The sequence below is a fragment of the Belonocnema kinseyi genome, chromosome 8, assembly GCF_010883055.1.
Source record: "Belonocnema kinseyi isolate 2016_QV_RU_SX_M_011 chromosome 8, B_treatae_v1, whole genome shotgun sequence".
NCBI lineage: Eukaryota > Metazoa > Arthropoda > Insecta > Hymenoptera > Cynipidae > Belonocnema > Belonocnema kinseyi.
In genome coordinates, this window is record NC_046664.1 from 132,796,760 (window position 1) to 132,802,759 (window position 6,000).

Consider the following 6,000-nt stretch of genomic DNA (forward strand, 5'->3'; position numbering starts at 1 on the left):
ACATTACCGAAAAGAAGTTCTACGGATTTTTAGAGAGACTCGAAGAACTTCTGAGGTCTTACAATTTTCCCCCATCAAAACTCAGACAATTGGATCAGCAGATTTATAATTGGCACCAGGGGCCAAAAGAACTCTTCAGGAACTTCGTGACCTCTCTTCTAACCTTAACCAGGAGACGCAGATGCTTTATCTAAGTGATCTAATCCGAATGTTATTTATAGTATGAATCACCCGGTAATAAGCGTTGAATTCAGAATAATTTAGAATTTCTATTTCTATGAATAAGCGATTTTTCGTCCGTCTAAAAATCCCCCAATGGGAATAGAAAAATTTTTAATCCTATTTTTCTCAATCAACTTCGTAAAATTTAACGAAAGTATTTATTTAACCTATTTTTCATTAATATATCGTTTAGTAACTTATAAATTAAAAAAAAATATTCAAATTTATATCTATTTACATATTAATAATTTATTTAAACGTGTTAAAAAATGTATTAATGTGTTCATATAAAATGTGTGAATTAAAATAATTTTAATTCTATAGCAGCAGACTTGAATATAATTAAATTTTCAAAACTTATATTCCACATGATGGAATTAAAATAATTTATTTTACATATATCATGTGAACTGATTATAAGAAATTCAATAAACTTAAAATATAAACATTTTTGTGGAATACAAAACATCACGGTGAGGTGTGCCTATCGGCACAATTAACAGGAATTAAATATATTGAAAACACGTTCTCTTTTGGGATATAGGAAATTATGTAGCGGTCCCTCTGAAAATATAAATTAATTAATTTCAGCGATATACTATTCTTATAATAATATTTTATATAGATCGAAAAATTGCGCATTCAAAAGAATATAATAATCTTCACTTTTACGCTGAAATCTGAAAGCATTCATTTTTCTCTATTCAACGCTTCACAGTGGGCAAAAAACTATGAAAGTCCCAAGAACGTCCTTGGGACGTTCTATCAGAGATTGGTACGTTCGTAAAGAGAGATACTATGTCGAAACTCACTATGATGTCTTGGGGTTGAATGTGAATATGTTGAATTCTTTGGATAAAGACAAATCCGTTTTGGACGTGAGCGAAAGAGTTTCCTGTAAAAGGGTTACTTCTTTGGTAAGGAAGCGTGCTAGGTTCTAAGTTGGTAAATTTATTGCGCTGACGATCCGTCTGAGTGAAATGTTATTTTTGTGAATTTTTGGGAGCCCGTAAAGTCCTGGATGAATGTGATTGCTAGGTATTAGTTTAGATATTGTTTGGCTGTCAAGTTTAGTCTTTTAGGGGGGGTTTTGTTTCGCTGACTATTCTCTAGTAGCACGGAACATTCCAGGAACGTTCCGCGGGAACGTTCCCTGAGCGAGTAAAATGTCCGCTCCTCAGGAACGTTCCAGGAACATTCCACTGGAACGTTTAAAGAATAAATTAGCCTTATTGTTATTATTACCAATGAATATCCGATAAATCGTAAGTGATAGGTCAAAATTAATGTTAGTTTATGATATCGATACCATATTGCATTGTAGTATATACGGTACTCAAAACTCAAAAATGACATCTATTTTTACCTATCTCTTGTGGTTCACGAGATAATTGTAATTAAAAATAACAATAATGGAAGTTTCCCCACAGGTCCCAGTGGAACGTTCCTGCACTGAGAAACTTTGTACTGGAAAAATTACTAAATTAGGTTACAATAGAGGGGCCACGACGATAATTCGTATATTTCGATACGATAACATAAAAGACAAAATTCGTAAGAGGAATTGCTATTGACTGTAGGAATATTAATTATACTATGACACTTTCTATTTTTTGTATTATGGAGTAAGACAAATTCGGAAGATCGCTCTCGAATATTAGTAAGTGACTTAGTAAGCGAGCCTAGCGTTGAACCGAGTGCAGCCGAGCGTGAACGATGTCAGCCGACCAACGCTCTATTGAAATTCCTTAAATTTATCAATTACTCAATTTGCTTTAATGAAAAGATCCTTATGACAATAAACTAGAATAGTTCGAAAAAATACAATTGAAAAACAAATTTTGCACAGCGAGCAAGAATTATTTTCAAACCTCGATATTAGGATATTTGATTACGTTAAGATATAGTGCTTAGAATTTTAAAAATGCCATCACTATGAACAATCAATGAATAATTTAATAGAAATGAATTTGAGTGCTAGCATCTACTTCATAAGAGCGATAAATTTCTGGATCGCATTATATATTTTAGCAGAATGGAATATCGCCTTGTTGCCGCGTTGGAAAGCCGTGTTTGGTTTCCACCAGTTTTATTTTAATCACACTTAGCTGTTTCAGCGTGTAATATAATATTCTTGATTTTATATAATAATGTGTTAACTATATATAATAAGGTGTACTGTGCAACTACAATTTAAAGAAATATAATAGTGCGAAAGAGTTCAACATCCTGTTACGCTGCGGATCACGACACAAGACAAGCTTATACGTTAGCTTGCGTTAGTGATCACTCCTTGGAACGTTTAGGAACAAGGATCTCTCAATAAATCGTTGAATTGATTAATGTTAAATTCACGTTTATTCAGAAGGCAAATACTTAAAATTGAAGGAATAGAGTTATAGTTCGCGAGCAATTATTTAGTTATTAGCCGATCTGAGGAAAGCTGTTGTTCGTTAGTGTAACTCTCGTTGTCGACTGACTGATTTGAAGGTGCAGAAATCGGGTTCAAGGTGGGATCTCAGATGACAAATTTAAGGGGGGGGGGGGTGCTGGTGACGTAATTCATAACGTAGATGCACAAATAGAAATCGTCCTTCAGTTCATAAACGACGATTTGAAATAGTACATTTCTGTAGTGGCTTACATCTACCTGACCGCTATTAAACTTATGAGGCAGTAAATCGCGCTTGCAGATGGAAAAGGATAATCCTCAAAAATAAAACTTTCAAGTAAATAATGAACTCGAGATCTATACATTTTTGTTAAGACTCAACATACTGGACCCTTTGAACGGTCACGTTCGAAATAATCAAATCTTATTGTTTTCCAATAAAAATAGCGAAGACATAAAGTGATTCGATTACAAAAACGATGATACGATTTCAGTTGGAGGTACAATTTACATTATTATTATATATTATGATCTAGAAATGCAATGAAGTATAAGAAATAAATTGTTGAAGCAATAGAAAATGGTTACATGAGAAAATGGTCATTGTGGTGAACATTGCCCCTTTAAAGGCTAGACTGCTTTCGTGCATTCAATTGGCAGTTTAGATATTTTTTTCACGCTGCGTTTGAATTCGCCTCGAGCGGTTTTCACCGTAACCACTCGGACAACATCATCATTACTAGGGTGGAGTGCAATGATACGACGAAGAATCCATTGCATTGGAGGCACATTATCTTCACGCAGGGTAATGAGATCGCCGATGTTTACGTTGGTAGTTTCGCCGTTGTGCCATTTCTTCTTGACGTTTAATACGAGCAGTTACTCCTTGCACCAACGCCTCCAAAAATTTTGACGCATCTGTTGGACATGTTGCCAAGACGATAAACGTCCCGAAGGAATTTCCTCCAGGTTTTGTTCTGGCATGCTTGTAAATGAGTCACCAATGAGGAATTGGCCAGGTGTGAGAGCGGCCAAATTATTGGGATCGGAAAGGATGGGAGTTATTGGTCACGAGTTTAGAATTGCTTCTGCTTCAATTGCAAAGGTCAATAATTCATCGTATTGCAATAATTTGTCACCAATCATGCGAAGCATGTGGTGCTTAAAAGATTTTACGGCCGCCTCTCAGAACCCATCAAAGTGGGAGGATCTCCAAGGGATAAAATGCCACGCGATATTTTTCTCGGTAAGAGCTCTTTTGACTGATTCATTATGAGTTTGTGATTGCAATAAATTTTGTATGTCTTCGATTTCGTTTTTAGCACCGACAAAATTTGTGCCATTATGCGAATATAGATCGGAGCTCTTACCCCTTCTATTGAAAAATTGAGATAATGCCGCTAAAAAGGCTTTGTTGTCAGGTCAGATGCAAGCTCGATGTGAATTGCTTTGGTTCCGAGACATACAAAGATAGTCGCATACATTCTCACCTTTGTTCTGTTACAATGTCGTTTCTACTTTATAAAAAAGGGACCACAATAGTCGATTCCCGAAGCAAGGAAAGCGCGATTAAGAGAGAGGCGACTTTTCGGGAGATTCCCCATCGGGTAATGCGGTGTTGCAGGTTTGGCACGTGCACATGTAACGCATTTGTGAATCACATTTTTTACTATGCTTCTTCCGTTTACAATCCAGAAATCTCTGTGGAAAGCATTTAGCGTAGCTTATGTGCCTTCATGCATCATTTTGATGTGCTCTTCGTGAATTATAATTTTAGTCAAATGATGATCTTGTGGTAGCAAAGCGGGGTGTTTTGTGAGGAAGGAAGGTCAGTTTTATTTAATCTACCGCCTACACGAAATACGCCTTCGGAATCGATATAGGGATTTAATGGTGCTAATTTGCCTTCTAAGGCTCGCTTTGATTTTAAAGTTTTTAATTCCTGAGGAAACGATTCGAACTGAATAATTTGAATAATTTTCGTTTTCGCTTATTTCAATTCCTGAATTGAGAATTCACCCAGTAATTTTTCATCAGATTTCGCGTTGTGAGTGACTCGTATACAAAATGCTGTCAATCGCTTTAATTAATGGAAAGAAGAGAATTTATCCAAAATTTTCAATTTTCGCTTGAGTATTTTTTGCTTCAATTTTCATAACGTGAGATACATTTTTACGCTTTTCTGGTATTTTTTCTATTTCCAATTCAGATCGAGGCCATAGGTTTTCGTTTTAATTCAGCCACGAAGGAACGCTCTGCCATAGATCTTCATTGACAAATTCATCAGACAGAAGCCTACGAGACACGAGGTCAGCAGGATTGCTTCCTGAGCGTACATGTCGCCACTCATATGAACTTGAGATTTTTTGGATTTCAGCAACGCAGATACCAACAAAGGTTTTTAATAAATGAGACGGAGTATTGATCCAATGTAAGGCTATTGTCGAATCAGACTAGAAAATCGTTTTTCAAATGATAGGTGACGCAACGCTTGAGTAGTGGCTTCGAATAAATTTACCAGTAGTAAAGCTGCACAAAGCTCTAATCTTGGCAGAGTTATCGTTTTCAAAGGAGAAACTCTTGATTTTGAGCAGACTAATCGCGATACATTGCCAATTGCCATAGTTTTTGCTTTTGGATTTTCGCATGAACGATCACTGGACCCAAAAGACCTAGTGGGTCAAACAACTGCGTGATTTGTGACAAAATATTTCGTTTTGTTACCGTTTTATCGTTGTCGATTTGACTAAAGGAGTTTGCTAAAACATCTGACAACGACAACGATTCAATTAAACGATGATCGCTGGACGGCTACTTTCTCAAATTTAGTCCACCCTTACGCGTTATTTCGATTAGTTCGTCGCGTATCAATTCAGCTTCTTCGCGTGTTGAGGCTCCGGTGAGCATATAATCAACATAAAAGTCCGTTTTTAATATTCGAAAAGCTTTTGGAAAGAATTTTGATTCATCGTTTGCGAGTTGATGAAGAGACCTAGTCGCTAGAAATGAGGCGACCGAAATTCCGTAAGTTACGGTATTCAATTCAAATATTTTTACGGGCGGTTGGGAATCTTCTCGCCACAAAATCCTTTGATACTTCCGATCGTCAGAGTGTATTAAGATTTGACGATACATTTTTTCTATATCAGCCGTTAGGACAAAAGAATATGAACGGAAACGAGTGAGTATAGAAAACAAGTTGTCTTGTATTGTGGGACTTACCAGGTGTATACATATGAAACCGGTATTGCCATCTAGCGGCCAGTAGGCACACTTGTAGGCAATGTCGGAACTACCATTTGTGCTAATTGGCGTATTGTCATCTGTCAACAATATCCAATACCAAACATTTCAAGTTTCATATGACATCGTGATTTTTTTCGCTC

At 36.3% G+C, this 6,000-nt stretch overlaps 1 protein-coding gene across 2 annotated transcripts in view; it reads left to right on the forward strand.

Moving 5' to 3' along the window:
• Window positions 1-6,000, forward strand: part of LOC117177735 (protein NDRG3-like) — a 443,874-nt gene that overhangs the window by 60,641 nt on the left and 377,233 nt on the right. The window lies entirely within an intron of this gene.